At 52.2% G+C, this 22189-nt stretch overlaps 1 protein-coding gene across 1 annotated transcript in view; it reads right to left on the bottom strand.

Annotated features, from left to right (window-relative positions):
- The window catches only part of CCDC88C (coiled-coil domain containing 88C), a 130497-nt gene that overhangs the window by 87705 nt on the left and 20603 nt on the right, over positions 1 to 22189 (bottom strand). The gene's annotated exons all lie outside the window — the stretch shown is intronic.

Genomic DNA, 22189 nt, shown 5'->3' with positions numbered 1-22189 from the left:
GAGGGAGGCTAGAAGAGCCACCAACACCACCAGTCCACAGGACCCAAACTGCTCCCCTACACCCCCAGCAGCTGGGGGCCCTAGGCTGATTTCCCAGGCACCGTCTGCCCTGGGCACGCCTACAGAGCTTAGTGGGAGGGGTGCGGCCCTCCCCTGTCCCAGCAAGTTGCTGGGTGTCTACGCATCCACTGTGTCCCATTCTGCTGCATCCATCACTCAGCCCAGGCAGGGCTGGAGCAGGGGCCACACCCTAGCAGCCCTCACCCGTTCCTGACAGTGCTGTACCAGCTCCCTTGCTCCCAGGGTACAAGTCTGAGCAGGAGGGGACAGAGTGCCTGGGAGCCTCCAGCAGCAGGTGGCAGCCTGCTGGGACCTGCGAGGACAGGGAAAGGCAGGGAGGGAAGACCAACCCAGAGCGTGAGCGTCGCAGGACCCAAGGCACCAACGCATCCAAGTCAGCCAGGCCTCCACACCCATCTCCCCAGGGCAGGGGGAATAGAAGGACAGCCGATCACTCTCTTTTGGACACCACTGTATTTCGGGGTACCTAATAGGTGTCAGGTGGTGTGCTGGTGTGTGTGTGGTGGGGGGAGGGGAGTCACACAGAGATGACTTCTGTCCTCAAATCTACAATACACAGACAGACAGAAAGACAAGCTCAACAAAACGTGTAAGAGCAGTGAGGGTGCCCAGGGTGTGTGCGCATGGGGCCCGGCTCCGTCCTTGAAGAGCCTGCTGCCTGGCAGGGGGCCGACCTGCTGGCAAGTTTGGCACCCTAACAGCGGAGATGAGAGGCATCTCAACTGAGGAGCACATGGGAGAGGCTCACCCAGAAAGGCTTTCAGGAAGAGGCGGCACTGAGTTATGATGGAACAGAGAGGCACAGGTGCCCCCCAGGCGTGTCACATGCCTAGCAGATCGTGCTGATGGCAGGGAAAGGAGGCAACAAAGGCAAAGGAAGAAGCAAAAGGCACCCCCCACCCCCACTTCCTGTGTCCAACACGGGCACTGGAATCCCATCTCCTGGCCCGGTCCAGAATGAAGCAGCAGAACCCCTGCTCAGGGAGTTGGGGCCCCCGGCATGCACTCCGTACTCAGCTCTGTGGTGGCAGCAGTGGCTCTGGAGTCCCCAAACCAGGCCCACCAGCAGCCTCTTGCCACTGGGCCTCAGCTCCAACTCCTACCAGGTGGCTGGGCGGGCAGGGGGGGCATCACACCTAACCCACAGGAGACCGAGCACAGCACCTGGCACATAATGAGGCCCCCAGACACTCTTAGGGAGAACACATGCCTGCCTCCTGCGTCAAGGGTCCCGCTTTAGAACAGTTCTGGGATGCACACATGTAGGAGGCCTGCAGAGACCAGAAGTGAAGACAGCCACAGTGAGGTGGGTGTGGGAGTTCACCCTGGAGGTCCTCGGGAATGGAGAAATCCTCCCCACCCCTTTTTCCTCTCTACTGCTCTGGCTCCTTCAGAAAGGACTGAATAGGAACACCTGGACACCTCTACTCCCTTGCTCTTACTTCTCTCTTCCCTCCAGTCGCTGGAGGAAAAGCACACACGATGGTAGGCACTGCAAAGGCTGGCAGAGGTTTCAACCCTCAAGGCCTGGCAGGTGCTATGCTGAGAACTCTCAGGGCAGGCCTAGGCTGTAGGGGAGGAGGGGGTGTAGGGAGAGGGGGTGCTTGGTACATTAGTGATGCCTGGGGGATGGGGAGAGAGGTGCCTGGTTGATTAGTGATGCCTGGGCATGGGGGGGGGGGTTGCTTGGTTGATTAGTGATGCCTGCCTCAGGCAGAAAGACAGAATTTGCACCTCCGAGACCAGCAAAGGTGGAAATGCAAACTCTCCACAGCAGGAAGTGAGCTAGGTAGGCCTGTACTACTGCCTCCCTCTCCCAGAAAGCTGCAGATGAAACAGAGGTACAAGTTACAAAGAGGTGACTTTTGGCTCCCAGAGGAGGGATTTCTGTGAACTAAATGAGACGCATTGACAAAATGATATACTGGGTCAAAAATGCCAGGATCCTTGCATTTGGAGGGAACCTGACTAGAATAACTCTACGTTATTAGAAAAGTAAAACGGGGAGAACACATTTACTCCTCAGGATTTCTGAAAACTAATCCTCAAATCCATGTTAAGTGACCTAAGGGCGGGTGGGGGCGGGGGGAGCATACTTAGCCCGTTTTACTAAAAGCAGAACATTTCTAAAAATTAATCTTCCAATAACAGTAGCAGTTGCTACATCCGTCTGATCATCAGAGGCCTTCCCCATCATACAAATAACCCACCTGGGAACAACCACCACAACAGCAAAGAAACAGAGAAACAGATGGTGTAAGCAAACAAATCTTATAAACACTGGTCACTTCGCATCGTTAAAGGAGGTTGCCACTCATGGCCAGACTTCATCTAGAGAGTAAGGAACTCTGAAAGGTTCTTATTTTCCTATCACCAAAAATGTATTCTATAGCAGGAAACTGGGGGAGGGCAACTCAGGACACAGTTGAAAAACTGGGGAGGAGGAAGGTTAAGAAATGAGTTTGTAATGAGTAACATTTCGTCAGGAAGCGAAAATCTCAACAGATGGTATCAGCTTCAAGGCAGCTGGGCAAGGGCTTGGTGGTGGCTCAATGCACGCCCCCTCCCCCCAACACCTGATGCAATCTCCCCCACTCTGCAACACTCACCTCCAGTGCCATCCTCTCCCCAAATTCCTTGGTTGGACATCATCACTTCCTCCTCTGTGCCCCTGAGACCCGGGCGTGCACCCCTATAGTCAGTTCAATGTGACTGGGAACCTCAGGGTCTTGGGGTGCTGTAAGGTGCTCATCTCTGAATTGTCCCCTCCACCACCCCAGGCCTCTGCACGTGCTGCCCACAGATGGTCACCAGCTGCTGGCTGACCCAAACCCACTGACCACAGGAGGAAGGGTCTGGTGAGAACAGAGGCCTCAGAACCTCAGGTCACTGACTACATCTTCACCCTTCCTGCAGAGTGCAAGCAACACTGGCTTTTGAACAGTAAGCCAGTCCTAACTGGCAGGCGGTATCCCAGGTCCACTGGCTGGCTCTTTGCCAACACAAGATCTGTTTAATCAACAAATATTTTAAGTTTATTTATTTTTGAGAGATAGTGTGAGCAGGGGAGGGGGCAGCAGAGCAAGGAGAGAGAGAGAATCCTAACCTGTGAGATCATGACCTGAGTCAAAATCAAGAGTCAGACACTTAATTGATTGAACCACCCAGGTACCCCGATCAAATATTTCTGATTGCTGGGGATGCTGCAGTCAATGAGGGCAATCAAGAGGTAAATAAGTGTATTATAAGCACGTGCCAAGAAATACTAAGTGCGGAGAAGAAAAATCAGCAAGGTAAGACCATTCGGAGTGACAGAAAAAGAAATTACAGACACGCAGCCAAAGGAAAGCCCTTCCATGAAGTGATAGTTGAACAAACATGAGTGGAGAGAGGGTGTGAGCCAGATGGACACGTGGAATAAGAGAATTCCAGCCACAGGCAAGTCTTGCAAGAGGGCAAGTCTTGTGGCTGGAACACACCGTGCAGTCCCACGGAGGGTGACGCACACTGGCAGGGGCCCACCCTAACCTGTGGTGCCATTTCCAGCAGTGCCCGCAGTGGACTCGCGGGGTCAGACTCCCCACTCTGAAGCCTGAGGCAGCACAGGAATGTCACATGAGCAACTCACCAGGACACAGGGGTTCTAAAGCTTTTGAGCCTTGGACACCAGGCACAGGTGACTAGTGGCTATCTGGAGCGCTGTGTTGAGAAGGATTCTGAAGCCAGGGCTCAGAGTTAGAGAGTGCCATGATCGATCAGTGAGGTCAGCCCGAGCTAGGAATTAAGACACGGGGGCACTCCCTGGTAGAGCCCGGTGTAATAAAGTGCTGTAACACGCTTGTGGTATAAAATGCCGTGGGGACAAGAGGAAGGGACCAGCATTTCTCTGTCACTCATTATAAAGCTGCAGACTGAGCTCCCTCTGCGAAACCATCTTCACTTGCGAAGCCTCCATACCAGGCTGTGGGGTCCCCAAGGTGGGGATCTGGACCATCTCCCTCCCTGCAGCTGCCCAGGGTGTGGTACGAGGAGGGGTTCACTCAGTGTTCAATCGGATGAGCTAGGCTGGCATGCATGCTGTGTGAACAGCCCGACTGTGGGTCCCTAAAGGACAGAGGCAGAAAGGATGGCCTTCAATTAGACCAACTGGGCCTTTCTGGGTGAGGATCTGACCTGAAGACAAAAACAAAACAAAGCAACCACCTTTCTTTTCCTTTTAAAAAAGAAAAGGGAGGCTTCCCTTCAGATGTGGGTAAGGTGGGTGTGAGGACCACCAGAATCCAGGAACATGGGGGGGGTGGGTGGGAAAACTAAGGCATGCAGACCCACCCCAGCACCTGGCCACGGGGTGGCCCAGCTGCTCAGGCTGCCTGTGGGGCCAGCTGAGAACCCACCCTTCAAACAAATAAAGGCATCCTGGCCACCTGTTCCTGAGCTCAAATCCAGCAGGGTGACGGTTTGTGCCCATCCCACCCCATGGCAGGTGGACTCCTCCAGCCCAAGCCAAAAGATGATGAGAAAAGATGCCATCTGTGCACATGAACTGAGCACCTACTGTGTGTGTGTGTGTGTGTGTGTGTGTGTGTGTGTGTGTGTGTGTGTGTGTGTGTCTGTGTGTAGAACATCTCGCTCTGGTCCAAGTGTGTACATGCTGTCGTGGGCTGAGTGGGGCAGGTGTCTGTTTTACACCTGGCTTTTGGGGAGTGCATCTGTCTTCCAGAATGCACTCATGGTCCTCTGTGCCTTGCACACTCGTGGACTGCCTCACTTTTACATTCATTAGCTAATTCACTGAATGAGTATTTACTGAGCCTAGGTCTATTCCAGGCAGTGTGCTCGGGTCGGGGACGTGATGATGGTGAGTGAACACACACTCCTGGTGGAGACGGGCATTTATCAACCACCCTCACGAGTGAGCTCAGTCAGGAACGGCGCTGTGGGCGGGCACAGGGAAAGCTCCAAGTAAACGTTTCCTGAATAAACGTACAGGAGAGATGGAATACTGCAAAGCCAGCAGCCGGTCATCATAAATTCCATCTCCCGTCCGGAAGCAGAGAGGAAAGATGCAGGAAGTGGGACGCGCTGTGCGCTCCCAGCCAGGACCACAGGCCCGAGGGAAGACCACGGGTGGAGCCACAGGATAGGCCCATCTCTCGGCAGACTGCCCAGGTACAGCCCAGGCCTGCAGTGGTAGGAAAGGCCTTTACTCCAACAGTCACACTGCGCTCGCCTGGCCATTAAGACCCAGAAAACGAGGCCGGATGTTGGGCCCGGAACAGAACTGCTCCAGGCAGGCAGGCTGGCCGGCTACTCTGGCTGCAGCTCCACGCACACATGAGCCGCCCCTCCATTAGCATCGCCACCACCTCCCTCTGCACAGAGGGGCTCTCACCCCGTGTCTAAGACACTGGTCTTTGCTTTCAGCCAGAAAAATAAAGAGAAACAGAAGCCATGACAAAGCACCCCCACCTGAAAAAGCAAGCTCATCTCATCTCACACCACCCACCCAGAGCTTCCTCTAAAGAGTAGAGGGCTCACGGTGGCTGCCGAGGGCTGGCACCAGCAGGCAGGGAACAGAGCACCTTCGACAGGCGCAGGTGTGTCAAAGGGCCCCTAAATCCACTCCTGGGAAGTGGGGTCGCCACGGAGGGCAGGCCGAGAGGTGACGTTATGCCTCCACAGTGGAGTCCCTGAGCTCGTGGGGCTGCTGTGAAAATTACAGCACATGTCTACGGGTGCTGATTAACTCTGGCATCCACAGGCACCGTCCTAACCCCATGAGCCAGCGGAGTTCAGAGGAGTTAGGTGATGCCCAGGTTACCTGCGGGTGAGTGGAGTGTGGGACCCAATGCCAATTCCTTGGAATCCTGACGCCAATGTGAGATCCTGCTGACCTTTTAGAATCCACAGGACTCTCGGTCCAGTCATTATGCACCTTGCGGTGCTTAGAAACCATGGAGCTGGGGGCGGTTACCTGACAGATCCCTGAGAATTACAGTCATCTGGGAGTAATGAAGACCTGAAAACAGTGACGCCCTAGGTGTCAGGGACCCGAGCACTGCGAAGCATTCCAGGCAGTGGGCAGGAGGGAGCTTCTGAGAAAGGCATACTGCCCCCTCGTTCAAGGAGGGCTTCCCAGAAGTGGCACTCAATCCTGACCTCAGAGCCATGCCGGCTGGAGGGGAGGCTGGGGCTTCTTTTATTAAGGAAGAAGGGGGAGAGTGGACAGGAGCTGGGGGATAATCTGCCACATAAGACAGGCGATAAAACACGACCTCTGGCCTCATGGAAATTACCGTCTCGTTAGAAATATACACACATGTGGAGATGATTAGTGGGTGAGGCCACCTATAACAAGACACTTTGACACACAGGAAACAAGTGGTTAAGGCAGAACAGAGCCATGGGCCGTGGAGGTTGCTACAGCCAGCAGGCATTAGTGGAAGAGGGAGGCCTGAACTGCAAGGGGGGCAAGAGAGAGGCAGGGGGAAGGCAGCTCTGGAAAAGCAGATCGCTCCCCCCCCTCCCTGTGAACACTGGGCCATCACAGCCTTTGCTAAAACTAACTTGGCAGTGGGGGATGGGGGGGGCAAGCTGGACCTAACAGGCACAGAACTAGGTTAATTATTAAACATAATCCTTGGCTCATGACACTCATCTGTGGTCACACATGGCTCGCTTTCATTCAGTTACTTTTTACAATGTAATAACCACCTGCAAACCCACCACCCCAAACACAGGCTATGATCTTGACAATAACCTCCATCTAACCAGATGGTTCCTCCATCCCACCTCCACCCCCCCTTCTATCCAAGATATCACCATCTTGGATCACAAGTGCACATTCCCTTGCTCTCTTTTTCACAGCTTTACTTCATCTGTAAATATTCCTAAAAAGCACATTTAGTTGCTTTTTAACTTTAGAAGAAAAGGAATGATGGTGTATGTAATCTTTGAGAGCATATGCTCTTTTCACCTAATATTTATGATATTGCTAAAATTCATCTACATCACTGCACGTTGCTGCAGTTAATTTGTTTGGACAGCTGTATAATATTCCATTGTGTGGTCACATCTCCGTGTATTCATCCGTTCCCCTACTGATGGGCATCTGGGCTGTTTCCAGGTTTTTGCTGTTGTGAACAGAAATGCTGTGAATATCCTTGTACAAGTCTCCCAGAGTTCACGTGCCAGAGACTCTCTTGGGTATACACCTAGGCGTAAAATGAGCTGGGCCATCAGGTATGTGGATGCTGAACTTCTGCCATTAATGCCAGTCTGTTTTCCAAAGTAACTGCACCAATCTGCACTCCCTCCAGCAGAGGATGAGAAACAGAACAGCCAACACTGGCCACACAACAAGAGTTCACCAGTTCTCTCCCAGTAGCCTCATGTCAGACTGGGAGCAAACACCGACCCAGCACCACCACCTACTGCGTGCAAGAGCCAGGTCCTGACCCATCAGCAGCTGGACTCTAAAATCCCGTGTTCCCAACCACAAAGACCTCCCCACTTGACAGGCCAACTCCTGCCAGAGGGAAAAGGCTGGAAGGGCAAGGATTACATCTAAGACACCTCAACAGGATCAAGTTCAGGGTCAAGGGCTGAAACACAGACACGCCAGGCCAGTCTGTATAGGATCCTACCTTTGTCACCCAGGGCCAGGGATGAGCTGTTGCCAAGTCTGACTGGTCTTCAATGGCCGACATTTTCTCACTCTGTCATCCACTGCCCTTGACTCTTAAACTGCCTCAATGCAAGCCCACCAGACGAGGTGGCAGATGGGGCCACATAAGTATTGGCTCCTTGAGCTTGCCTCCTTCTACTCCATCCCAGCTCCTGCTCTCATTCTTGGCTCCAGGGACAAGTGACAGTGATGGCTCTCCATGGCCAGGTCAGGTACCTACACTGGTGCCTGGGCCCTCCACTGGAGTGCCTCATTTGTTCCCACTTCCAGTCATTTCCAGTGGGCCTGCCTGAAATCAACACATAAAAAACTGAATCTTCTTGGTCAGTAGTTTAGTTACTGGAGAAAGGGTCCACCCTGCAAACATGTGAGTGAAGGCCAAAGGGTCTGGGGTTGAATATAAGTGTCGTGGGACATCAGAACGAGATGAGTTGGTGGGGACTGGACAAACCCACTATGAGAAAGGACCTCCATGCTATGCCACGAGGACTCACCTTCCAGCTTCAAGTTGTCATCCTGACACTAGCAGCACCCCCCCAAAGTCATTTCCTCACGTTTGTTTTGTCTTCACACATAGATGCTCAATAAATACTTGTCCAATAGAAACAAAACTCTCATTGCTATTTATACAAGAGCACCCAAAAAATCTTTGTCAAATGCTATGGATAGAATTCTGGTCATCTTGGGGTGGTTAACTCTTCTGCAACTTTTTGGAAAGCATTACACAGGGAAGCACACCTGCTTCAACATGCAGCAGAAGCAAGGACATAAGAGCAAAGTGCCAGTGTGGCATCAGACATGCCTCTCAAAGCGGGCAGACCAGTTTAATGCAAGAGCACCCAAAATTACATGCAAGCCAAAAAGTTTCCAGAAGAATCCTATTATATATACACTTTTACAACATGGTTATTGTGCAAATTTTCAAAAAGTAGATAAAAGGAGACAAAAACAGTACAATAAGCCCTACGTACCCAGCAGCCAGCAAGATCAGCTTCATATGTCATTTTTCCCTTTGCTATAAAATTATTTTCACACAACCTCCAGCATCACATCATCTCAGCCCTCCATCAGAATGTTTCTCTCAAGAACACTGGCATTTTCTTACATAACCACAATTACATGCTATTTTCTTTTTCCTACGTGCTTCTTAAAATGAAGCACTCTGTATGTTTCTAGAGTCCAGCCAGGAAGTGAGAGAGAGGGGAGGCGGGAGGAGGGGGGAAGGAGCAGGGAGAGCATGGATACAGGTTTCATGTGAGACCTGCAGTATGCTCTAGGGAGGGGTTTCCCCATGTGCATGCCCCATGCAGATTTGTTTCTTCCATGACTCTAACCACTGACTAAGGAGCATGTGAGATTGGGGGGCTGAGGACATGGAAGGATGTAGTAACATGGGGAGAAGTTAAAGGTTTAAGGGCTTTCTCTGTGGGGAGTTTGAGTCTCCCATCCCCCGCCTATCCCAGGAAGGGGGCCTGTGACCCACCAGACCTGTTGCACATTACCAAAGGGGTCGCATGGAGAGGAGGGACCCCAAGTCTCAAAAACACCAGAGCCCAGGTCCCGGAGACACAGCAGGTGCGGCAAACCAGCTGGCCAACACGGAAACAATCTTTTGGGTCTAGGGTTTTATCTTCTCCGCATTTCTCTATGCCCATGAAGTAAGTTACACATTCCTCCTGCTACTGAAGGCCAAGGCTTTTTTTTTTCCCCCCAGAATAAAAAACTCTTTTAATGAACTGGGAGAAGGATAAACACGGGGAGTCTTTATTTGATGGGGTGTCCAGACTCAGGGAGGCCCGGGCTGGGGGCGGCAGAGCAAGAGGCGGCAGCGAGGTTGGTGCCCTGGAGCTGGGGCTGTGCGCACTTGAGGAATGGCTACACTGCCGGGCATGGGGCCTTGGAGCACAGTGCAGGCCATGCAAGGCTTGAGCGAGCACAGCTCCGCGGGGCTGCAGCGGGGAGACAGAGAACCTGAGGCGGGTGCAGGAGCAGCAGTGAAGACATCCTGTCCTCGGACCAATCAGGGGGTCTCAGGAGGTTGGCCTGGAGGGTGCCAAGGACAGTCAGACCCCCGATTCTCCCCCGCAGGATGAGGCCAGTGGAGAGCAGGAGGGGGGCTGAAGATGGACAGACATCCAGCTCTACCCTGGGGGTTGGGGGAGGGACAGGCTGGGCAAAAAGAGGACTCACCTTAGCATCCAGTTAAATGGTTAACAGAGAGGTGGGGGGCGCCCCTCTGGACACCCCATTTGCAGCCAGAAGGGCAGCTGGGGGACTCGAGGTTGATCCACCTCTCATTCTCAACCTTGGGACACAGGATCTTCTGAGGCCAGGAAGATGCTCTATCTTCCACCCCGGGACAAGGTTAAGGTCCCCGAATCTGGACAAACACCTCATTCTCGGACACCTCCAGACTAGACAGGCACAGCATTTTCTCTCACATCCAGAAAAATCAAGTCTGGGTGCACCTCCCCCCACCACAAGGTCTCTCATTCTCTGAGACGGTAAGGACTGTGACCAGGAAAGTAGGTCCCTGAGCCATGCCTGCAAAGCACGGGCTCCAAGTCGGAGCCCGCCCCATCGAGCAAGCAGTGCGCCAGGCTCAGCGCCGCAGCTGAGTGCCAATCCGGCTCCCATCCTGCTGCCTTGGCCTCCAGCAGAGATAGCTCCAGAAAGTAGGTGGCAAAGAGCCCTGAAGGTCAAGGCTTTAAAGCCTGACACATCAAGAGGAAGGCTGCAGCTTCTGTACTTTCTGCCCCAGGTGGCAGGCTTTGCCTCGCAGAGGCGACTGCACAATTAATTGCCTTCGTCCCAATCAGGCCTCTACTACAAGACCCAGCTCACTCCCCTCTCTGGTCCAAGCCCACCCCCAGATCTCCTTTCTGATTCCTTTTTTCAGTGGATTTTCTTAACAGCCCATTTCATCAGGGTTAGTCTGCTATCTTCTCCTGTTTCACATCTGCACGTCTGGCCTCTCCAGCTAGGATAGGTTCTTCCATGTCCGGGCAGCAGAAAGAGCACAGAGCTGAGGTTCACAGCAGCCTTGGGTTCTAGTTCCAGACTCACCATTAAACACAGAGATCATACCTTCTCGGGGCCTCGGTTTCTTCATGTGTAAAATGAAGCCATGCAGGGAACAGCACTGTCCTCTTCCTCCTCCCTCCATGGCAGACATACTACAGAAGGAAGCCCTCTTTCCCACAGATCCAGGCCTCCCGGCCCTTCTGCACACAGTTCTCTGCGCGGCCACACCTGCTCCATCTGTACCTCAGCGTGAGCTCATCCGCCACTCCCTGGGCTAGATGGTCTCCAAGGACGCTGTAAATACAGTGGGCCCCACAACAGAGCACCCAGAGAAGATCATGCAAAAAGTGGGAACAGGAGATCCTCCCTGACAGTGTTTGGACTCTGAAATGGCCACCTCTGGTGGGAATAATGGACTCTGAAGTTCTCCAGATGAAGGCCCTTACAAGGCAGTCTCATCTCCAGCTCAGCTCTGCCTCCACCGTGTTCGAAGGAATCTTAACGCCAAGCTCCTCCAGCAGGGGTGAGGTCGGCTATCTCTCCACCCGCCTCGGGGCCCAGGGCCGAGCCCAATTCATGCTGCGCCCTAAGGAAATCATCCAGCAGTTGAGAGAGAGGGCAGAGAAGAGACACAGCCGCCAAGGTGGAGAGATAAAACCTCGTCTCATGTCAGCCTGAGAAGGGCGCGAGGCATGAGTGGAAGCCCCTTGGGGTCACACAGACTGTCTGGTCTCCTACAGAAAACCCAGGGGGAGACCACAGCCGTTCCGACATGAGGCACAGACTTGCCCACACAAAGTTTAAATCCTGATTTATCAGGACACATGGCCTCTTCTGACTGTGCCTCTTTCAATACTCATGCCATAGAAGGGAAAGGAGGCGGCCGTACCTGTCCCTTACCCCCGAGCCCTCAGGGAGAGAATGAAGTCCTCACACCTGAACTCCCTGCCCTCCACCCTCCCAGGCTGGGGGCATTCTCCTTCATCCCAGCTTCTAGTACTACTGACAACAGCCTCTAAGGGCAGGTTGAGATCGGCTGAGGGACCCCCCGGGTCTGGCTCCCACGCTTCACTGCCCCTCCTTTGGCAGCACCTGACACGCTCCCAAGCCCCAGGGCCTTCTTGCCAAACCTCGCAAAAAGCTTAAAAGCCCACAGCTGCCTGCAGGAGCCCGCTTCTCCTCACCATCAGCCCAGAGTACCGCAGCTCTGGAGCACTACAGCTGGGAGCAGACAGGTGGACAGAAAGCCTCATCTCCCAAGGGGTCTGTCTGAAGCCCAGGCCTGCCTGCTCCAGTGGGGGGTCCTGCGGCGAAGGGCCCCAGGCAAGACTGGCTTTGATGATCAAGCCCTTCCCCCCACAACGCCTAGGAAAGGGAAGGCCCTCCCTCATTCTGCTTGTGCACTCAAGTGTTAAGGAGCAGGAGGAAGAGGGGGTGGGGGAGAAGGCCAGGAGCCAGGGTCATTTGGCCTCCTCAAAGGTCCGCCAGTAACTTATTAAGCTTCCCCATCCTTAGTCGCACTGAGGATCCCCACGGAAGTATCAGTTTACTCTGCAAAACCAGTTCCTGCTGCTTAAAGACCGAGCTTGGTGAATGGCAGTGGGAAACCGGACACCCCTGGGAACAACACTGTTCTGGGGGAAACGAAGCACTGGGAAAAGACACAGCACTCCCACAGGTTATAAACCATTTTACTGTCAGCTGCGCGCTCCGACAGGGAGCTGGGGCCACCAATGGAGAGGATGTACCACGGAAATGTGATCACCTCAAACTCTAGTAGGAGACCCATCTTTCTCACAGTGAGACAGTGAAACACATTTACTTGTGTGTGTCAACCTTTCCAGTAACAGGTGACACCGTGAAGCCCGCAGAAAGGCTGCGTCTCTCCATTTCCAATTTGAAGACCAATTCTGCACCCCATGTGAGGGAAGGCCTTCTGGAGCACCACACGTGGGGACCACGGTGCACTGGTGCATCCTGGGGAGACGTTCCGGGAGCACCACACCTGGGGATCATGGTGCTCTAGTGCATCCAGTAAGACTAAGGTGAGAGAATCAGTGCATCGAAATCCAAACCCTGAGGATCATCCAAATATTCTCAGGAGGAAAACACCCTGCCTTTCACGACTCTGCTGTGAACTAAGCGCTAGCACATGGGAGAGAGGGCAGCTCGCTATTCCTCCACCACACACCTTGGAACCCCTTCAGCCACACTCTCCTGCGCTTCGGCTGCTCCACTGGCCGGCTGGTGAATCAGGCTCATCAGTGTGGTGCTAACAAGTCACATAGGGAATCTGGGCTCTGCTATCCTCACTTCCCTTCCTGCCTGGTCACGGCCCACGTGCATCCAGGCCCGCTGTGTCCTCGGTCACCAGAGAACCCCAGAGGAGGACACGCGGCTGAATCTAGTGACGCCTCACACCCTGCTCCCCAAACCCACAGCACAGGGGCCACCACCCACCCAGCATCAAAGGGCAATACGGTGCCTACTCTCCAAACTTTTCCTTTGTTCTCTTTCAAAGTTACTGCTCCCCACGAAACACTGCAGTGTGATCACGGAGATCCCCAAGAGCCTATTCCAGTGAACCACATGGTAAGACCAGCACCCACAAATTCTCCCTTTCTAACAGACAAGGCCCACCAGGAGCACAGTGCCCCAGGCTGGTATTGCTTTGAGGTTTAGGTTCAAGGGTCTGCAAGATACCAAAGCATCAGAACTCCAGGTGAAAAGTGGTTTGTCGGCCAGGGTTTATCTATAGGATTCTGAATACTTCTAACAATCTAAGAAAACAAGAAGCCTACCAACGAATGTCACCCAACCAGAGCCCCAACATGCCTTCCCCCATCTCTCCCATATGCGGCATTCTCCTGCCCAAACAAGGAACCTTAACACAAGAAATGCCCCCGTGCCTGCACTTGCCACCACGCCCTCCCCATCAGGCCTGTGGCCCAGACCACCACCAGCTCTGAAAGCCAGCAGTCTCCTGGCAGCATTATGAAGTTGGGAGCCTCCCGCAGCCTCAATAAGAAAGGGAGCCAGTGCATGGGGACCAGCAGGGTGTCAGGCATCTTTCAACTTGCCCAGCCCTCCAAGGTGGGGGGCTTCCATCCCTACATGGCCCCCTAGGAAACCTGTGCTAGGAGATGGGCTTCAGGTCACCAGGTGGTGGATGGCTTTGAGGCCAGAAGGTGGTACCATTCCTGGGAAGTTCAGGGTGTGCCCAAGGGGGTCTGGATATTCTGGAGTATTAAAAGCCCATTTTTGTCACGGGGCACAGGGCTTGCTGCTTATGACACAACTCTACCCACCTTCCCCATCGCCTAGAAAACTGATCCACGTGCATTTTTATTTCAGAGGCCATGAAGCACAGAAGACAACACCGTACCAGGAGCAGAAAGATCAGGTTTCCGATGTCAGGTCTGACACCCACGAGCTGTCTGTGACCCTGAGTAAGCCACTTAGGAACAGAAACGAAGCCAAGGCCTCATCTCCTCATCTGTAAAATGGGGGTCATGATACCTGAACCACCCACCTCATACTTTTTATAGATCTTCTGATGAGTGTTCTCTCTCTATCCTACGATGAACCTACAATTAAAGTGAATGCAGCCAGCACACTCCTGCCAGAACCAACAGGATTTGTGTATATTTGCATATGCACGCACACACACACACATCCTCATCATGATCACATCTTGATTGCTCATTGCCCTGGTAGCTGACAGTTTGTCCTAGAGGCCAATCTGTTTTCTGCCCATGCAGCCTGCGTGGCACATCATGATGTGGGGCGTGACTGTTCAGACCAAAGGGAACCCTCACCAATTCCCCAGTAGGCTGGCACCCTTTCTCCTCACACTCAGCACTAGAATGACCTGAGGGATCCAGAGGGCCAGTCTAGCCCCTCAGACCACCTCGGGGGCCTTAGATCTCTACCTACAGCACCTCTGCCAGAGAAGGGAGCCAGACCCCAATGCAATAGACTGGGCCGGGCACCCTCTACCATCAGATGCAAGAACGGTGATTGCCACTTCTATACTAAGTCCCAGGCACTCTTCTGAGTATTTATTATTTATATTCTTTTTTGGAGAGAGAGAAAGACAATGTGAGCACAAGCAGGAGAGGGGCAGCGGGAAAGGGAGACATATTTTTTTTTTTTTAGTTTCATATCTTGAGAGAGTAGGGGAGGGGCAGAGAGATAATTCCAAACAGGCTCCATGCTGTCAGCATGAAGCCCAGTGCGGGGCTTGAACTAACCAACAACGAGATCACGACCTGAGCTGAAGTCGGACGCTTAACTGACAGAGCCACCCAGGCGCCCTGGGAGGGACAGAATCTCAAGCAGGCTCCACGCCCAGTACAGAGCCTGACATGGAGCTCAATCTGACCATGCTGAGATCATGACCTGAGCCGAAATCAAGCTCAGGTCATAACTGAGTGAGCACCCCCCCTGAGTGTTTTAAATATACTGACTTATTTATCCTCAGTCCAATCTTGTTAGGATTCTCAGTTAACAAATGAGGAAACTGAGGCATGAACATGCAGAGCAACAAGCCCAAGGTGATACCAGCTTTTGGTGCAACCATTCACATCAAATCAAAATGTCTGGCCTCGAACACAAGGGCCTGTGCTGGAAAAGAAAATAAACTACATGGTTGGAAACAGAAAAGGTTTACGCAAAGATCATTTAACTTGCTTGTGAAGTCTGCCATCAGAGAGTTTCGGCTCTGAAGCTGGTGAAGGTGCTGCCTTGGCCTGGTTACATTACTGAACCTCTCAGCCCCTCAGGTCCTGCATCTGCAGAACCAGGGGTACCGTGAGAGCAGTGGGCACACAGTAGGCACTCAGCAGAGGAAGGGTCTTCTGAGAGGAAGCCAGCTGGAGCTGAGTAGTAGTGATTGGGGGGCAGTGAGCACCCAGGATTCTCTGCAAAAGCCTTTTTAGAGGAGAAGGAGCTAGATGGGAGGAAAGCATCCGCCACCCTTTGGACAGAATAACCCCTTTGGATGGTTAAAGCTCAAAGAGGGATAATCACACCATGTGGCCACCAAAACAGAAACAATACGCTTGCCTAAGAACAACCTCCAAGGTCTCTACCAACAGCAGGTCGGGGCTCTAAGACAAGCCAGTTCTGGTTCAAAGGGCCCTGTGTTGAGAAGGTAAGCCCCTGGAGGCTATGCACAGTCTCCTGCTTTAAGAGCTCAGTGCTTTCCTGAGAGCCTCGCTGGGGAGAATGGGGAGGAGACAGAGGAGGCAGTCGCCAGCCTGGGAGGCCTGGCCAAGTGGCTCAGGCCATGTTTCCAGCTCCACTGTGTCCTCTCCCAGAAACCCGCCCAGGCCAAGCCTCATGAGCAGCACACACTGTAGGAATCACTCTCTAGACAAAACCACCCTGGCACAGGGCTGACGGCTGCCGCGCGCATGGGAGAGAGCTCACTTTCTGGCTCCCCCAAAGTTCCAAAGCCAGGTGCAAACTGAAACACCCAAGCCATCCTGCCCTGTCTTGTTAGGCTGGAGAAAGGCACCGGGAAGCACACTCAGGCCTTCTCAGGTCGATCTGTCTACACCAAGTACACAGGCTCCCCAGTGCTGCTCCGGCAACTTTCCACAGCCTCACCAAGATCCCGGGCTGATGCCTGATGGGGAAACAGGGATAGGAGATGAGATAGCAATCTTGGGAGAAGGGAGCCAAGACGGACTCAGCTGCCCGCTGCCTCCGAATCACAGAAGGGACAAAAGGAAACCACTCAAAGGCCCTGTGTTTGTTTCCCATTTGCTAAACGAGGAGCGAGGAGCAGGCGGAACAGGATTAGTGGTTCTCAGCCTGGCTGCGCATCACAATCATCTGATTACAAGCATCCAAGAGAGCTTTTAAACAACACTGACACCCAAGCCCACGTAGGCCAGTTAAAAGCCAAATCTCCCGGGGGTGCCTGGGTGGCTCAGTTGGTTAGGTTAGGCGTCCGACTTCAGCTCAGGTCATGAACTCACAGTCTGAGTTCGAGCCTGTGTCGGGCTCTGTGCTGACAGCTCAGAGCCTGGAGCCTGCTTCAGATTGTGTCTCCCTCTCTCTGCTCATCATCTGTCTCTGTCTCAAAAATAAATAAGAAAATTAAAAAAAAAAAAAAGCCAAATCTCTCACTTTGTGGGGGCGGGGAACACGTGCAGCATATGTTAGGTATTCTGGGGTGAGACCCCCCACCACCACACTGGGTCTCTCATTTCCCTCCTGGCTTTAACCCTCTGCCAGCCACACCCCAGCAGGGCTTGTTCTGAAACACCCCTCTGTCACAGTCTCCTGAGCCTTAACACCACAGAGGGACATTTATCAGGCCCCAGGCATGTCTGAGCCGTGCCTCTGGCTAGCATGAGAGAGGATCGGGGTGGTAAATGAGCCCCAGTCACCGCATGACCAGATTTCTGTAATGTCACATGAGAGCTGGGTTCCAGCTCTGCTGTTAACTCGCTGCATAGCCCCAGCCGAGCCCCTCTCCCACCGCCCCCCGTTCCCCCACCCTGACCCCCTTGCTTGTGTAGAATGAGGGTAGCTCTGGGCTTCAGCCCAGCTTTCCAGAGCACTGATGCTGCCTCTAAACCTTGGGCTTCCTACACTCGGAGGTCCAGGCAGGAACCAGGTGGCACTTGCCCCAGCAACATCCCAGGCTAAGGCATCTGTCCCAGTCCACCATAGGGACTCGAGATCCCAGCCGAGGACTTGAGACGTTCCTGCGTGACACAAGCTATGGCAAGAGCACACTATGAGTGTGTCTGCTGCTCAGGACAGCACTCAGATGCTCACAATAAGCTCTCAAACGGATCTGTAAACAAGAAATACACATGGCAAGCTGTCAGCCACTTGGGAAGCACAGAAAATGACTAAAAAAGGATTGGAACACTCTAACACATGACGTTGCAACCAAATAAAGACCGAGGTCTGTTCTCACAGCAGGCTGTGCCTCAGAAGCATGCTTGGAGAGAGAGATGCTAACTCCTCCCCTTTGGGGCCTGTGTGACGGACTTCCTCGGGTATTAATAACCGCCAGCTGTCCCCACAAAAGCCAGAGACTCCCTTCTTAGCAAAGAGATTTTGGCTGGGAAGGATGGTGAACTATGAGCCCCTCTGATGTGCTGAGATGGCAGGAAGGCAGGGAGACATCTGCCTTCTGTCCTTTAATGTGAAGTTTTACTCGGATGACCATCGTTTACGTGGTAACAACAGAAGACAGAAAAGCAAGCATCCAGGTACCTCGCTCTGCAGAGCAGGCCAAGGTCTCCTTCATGGGGGTGCAGAGAAGGCTCACTTCCAGATGGAAAAGGACCCCTCCCTCCAGCATGTGCCCACCAGCCCAAGGCAGGACATTAGTCTGGATGACAGACCAGCAGCAGATCCAAGAAAAACCGAGGTGCACAGGGAGCATTCCTGTCCTCCGCCGGAAGAGGGTCAGATTAGTTCATACTACGGCCTCAGCAGCTAAGAGCCGAGCGGGGCCTTTATAGGTCATGGAGGGGTAGGTAAGGGGAGAAGAAAAATGGCTCCATCCACTCTCCCTCCAAGTCCAGACACTAAAATGGGAATTGGAGGGGTTGTGTGTTCTCACCTCTGCTACCACCATCCCCCTCACTGCCTCCCAACTTCTCTTCTGGACAGATGTGATTCCAATTCAAAAATGAAGTCACTGACCTAGACCCAGAAGACCTCAAGGGGAAAGGGATGCTTCTGTGTCTGACAATTTAATCCTGGCTTGATTTAAGAAGGAACTTCTAAAAAGTCCTCATATCTTAGGACTATCCATCATCAGCAGGAGTATCCTGGCTGCCAGGACTCAAGATTAATTGCTTTGATGTGGAAAAATCCCTACACTGACTCCAGGTGAAAAGGTTATTCCTTTACAATAAACAAGAAGAAAAAAGATGGCGGGGGGGGGGTGCGGGGAAGGAAAGGAAAATAAAAGAAATGCTGACTGACCCTGTTCAAGTAGCCCCCCATTGTCATTAAGCCATCGAAACGGGGCAGAGACACGGCACTTTTAAGCTGGGGCTGGGGTCTCAAGCCCTTTATGATTAACATCACGTATGTTCTTATTAGACACTCTCCTCATTCCTCCAGAAAATATGAGACCAGCATCTGGCACAGAGCCATATGTTCCACAAAAACCTCCTATCATCCTCTCCATTTATGCTTTTAGCATCTCTACCTCATTACCATACTAGAGAGGGTGGGGACCCATCTAACTCAGCGCAACACCCAAAGCATGCCATGAGCTGTGTGTTAAATGCAGAAATCATGCAAGCTGGCTATCTCACAGGTATCAACACTAAATAAAGCCCCTCAACCGCAGAAACCTGTGGGGCTGTGAGGTTTCGTGGGGCACACACCAGTTCAATCTCTTTGTTTGCTAACTGGCTGTTTCAAATCCACACTGCCAGACCCTGAGAGGTAAAGCCCACAGCTACCCTCGCAGCACCCTTTGAAAAGTGTCACTGAAGCCACCTTCCAGGAACCAGATGCAAAAAGCCAACAGCTGGTCTCACTTTACTGTGGGGATTCCCAGAGCCGAAAACAAAACAAAAAATCGAAACAACACAATGATTCTCCCAAGGACTGGAGAGAGGAGAGAACAGGGGCCTCCAGAAGGAAAGGGTAATGGGTTCAGTCCTTTTTTGGGGTAAGACTATGGTAGAACACACAACCTAAAACCAAGTAAAATACACATTAACATTTACCACCTTAACCAATTTTAAGCGTACGGGTCAGTACCGTTACCGCATTCACACTGTTGCACCTACCACCATCCTAACGGTTTCTAGGTCTATGAATCTGACTGTTCCAGGTCCCTGATGTAAGCGGAATCAAGCAGTATTCATCTTTTTGTGACTGGCTTATTTCACTTAGCCTAATGTCCTCCAGGTTCATCCATGTCGCAGAAGGTGTCAGAATTTCCTTCTTTTTTAAGGCTAATATTCCATTGTCTGTATGCACACCACATTTTGTTACCCATCCACCCACTTGGGTTACTTCTACACCTTGGCTATTGTGAATAATGCTGCTGTGAACGTGGGTGGCGTTCCTTGCCTTTTAAGTCAAAGAGGATTTCTAAAACCAGGCAGCCTCCTTAAAGGCTAAAAGTTCAATTTTCTTTTTTTTTTTAATTTTTTTAAAATGTTTGTTTATTTTTGAGAGAGACAGAGACAGAATGCGAGTGGGTTAGAGGCAGAGAGACAGGGAGACACAGAATCGGAATCAGGCTCTAGGCTCTGAGCTGTCAGCACAGAGCCTGAGGCGGGACTCGAACTCACGAGCCTTGAGATCACAACCTAAGCCAAAGTCGGACGCTCAACCGACTGAGCCACCTAGGCACCCCTAAAAGTTCAATTTTCCTGAGCATACCATGTTTTTTTTGTTTTGGTTTGGTTTTTTTTTGGTAATTACCTCATACTTTCTAAGCTCTTCCCATCCAAATGTGAACATACACTCACATTTCAAAGTCACATCATGAATTCACCTCCCAGCTCCATCTGGCTGCTCCAGGCCTTCTGGGGACTCTCAGGGTGGCAGCTATCATCAGGACCACCATAATAGCTGCTCCCAGTTGACGCTGTTCCTGCCGACCTGATCTTCCCCAGTGGTTCAAGCTCTCCTTTCCAGAGACTATACCTGGGAGCTCACACACACCTGGGAATTTAAATGACCTATGGACTTTGGCACGACCATCCCTTCTCACCACGTGCCCCCCTCCCAAAAGAACCCAACCCAACTGGACCCTTTGGAGGACGGGGATGGTTATGGAAATGGAAGTCCTATGTCCTGACCTTGACCTCCCAGAGCAGGGAAGGAACCTCAGTCATTCAGAACTAGAGGAAGACACTTTCAAAAGGAAAAAAGAAAAGAGGAAACCTTCGCTGGTGACGATTCCAATTACTCTCTGTTTAAAAAGGCTGTGAAAGGGTTCATCAAAGTGGCTTTGCCTTTATTTATTTATTCATTTTTAATATATGAAATTTATCGTCAAATTGGCTTCCATACAACACCCAGTGCTCATCCCAAAAGATGCCCTCCTCAATACCCATCACCCACCTTCCCCTCCCTCCCACCCCCCATCAACCCTCAGTTTGTTCTCAGTTTTTAAGAGTCTCTTATGCTTTGGCTCTCTCCCACTCTGACCTCTTTTTTTTGTTTTTGTTGTTTTTAAGAAATCAATTTCTCCCAGATTTTGAACGCCGGATGGATAAAGACCCAGTTTCAATGCAGGCGATGCACCACAGCAGGGACAGTGGAGTCTAGTTTGTCACCTAAAGCTGCCTGCAGCAGTTCTCAGGCTGGCCCTGGACCCTCAGGCCAGGGAGGCACCGGTGGGGCAGGCGCACTGCTTCTTTCAGACACCAAGTGGCCGGGCGGCCCATCAGTCGGCATTTACTGCCCCCAGTCCCTGGTAAGTCCAAGGCTGCCAGTTCCTGCCCTGAGAAAAAAGCTGGAAACGGGTGCAGGACCCAGAAAAGCAGGTAGGAGCTGAAATGGCAGGGCTCAGGAAGATAAATAAACCTAGGTTCACAGAGGAGGACCAAGGTAAGGTGCTCTGACAGGAGAAAGTACCAAGACACAGGAGTGGAGGGGGAGGCAGGTGGGCACAGAGTGGGGCAAAGACGTAAGTACTGCAGCCTGGTAACAGGCACAGTCTGCCGGCACCAGCCTCCAGCTCTGCAGCAGGTGCCACGCGGGGGTGCAAGCACTCTGACCCAGGGAGTCAAGTTCAATTATTTCCCTTAGACAAAGGAGGAAATGGTTTAGAGGGGTCAGGTTGCTTGCGCCAGGGGAGGAAAGACCCTGCTGTCTACTGTCTACAGAACATTGGGGAGGACACTGTCCAGGAAGGACACTGTCCAGAGCACCACCCCCCCCCCCCAGGCCCCAGCACATGGGCTGGGGGCAAATGAGGTGAAGGCAGCCTGAGAGTTTACCTCCCAAAGGAAGAAACCAGGATGATGACAGATGATGGAAAGAGAAGCAGGTCAGATCTAAGCACTTCTTCCTCCCAGGCGACCTATACTTCAGTCCCCATCTGCCTTCCTTGGAAAGTGGGGGCAAGCCATTTTGGATTAACTGCCCTAGGCAGCTAAAGAAACCACCCACTCTTCATTCTTCTGGCATCTCAACCTTGGGACATGTACAGCTGCGACTTAGTCCCTTTCCATCTGAAAAGTCCAATTTTGTAAGCTCTATGCTATAAAATTCCAACATTCAGAATTCTCACCGTAAAAAGGAGAGAGAGAGAGTGGCTAGAAGACCAACTTGGCACAAGAAGTGACAACTTGCTTCAAAGTTTCTGATATTTTTTGTAAATTTTTTTTTTTTTACTGTTTATTCTTGACAGAGAGACAAAGACAAAGCAGGAGCAGGGGAGGG

The sequence above is a fragment of the Lynx rufus genome, unplaced genomic scaffold (assembly GCF_022079265.1).
Source record: "Lynx rufus isolate CCGP_SWC_20201006 ecotype Redwood Valley unplaced genomic scaffold, mLynRuf1.p SCAF_17, whole genome shotgun sequence".
Taxonomy (NCBI): domain Eukaryota; kingdom Metazoa; phylum Chordata; class Mammalia; order Carnivora; family Felidae; genus Lynx; species Lynx rufus.
Note: the sequence above shows the minus strand (reverse complement) of the source record. Positions and strands in the feature narration are given on the sequence as shown.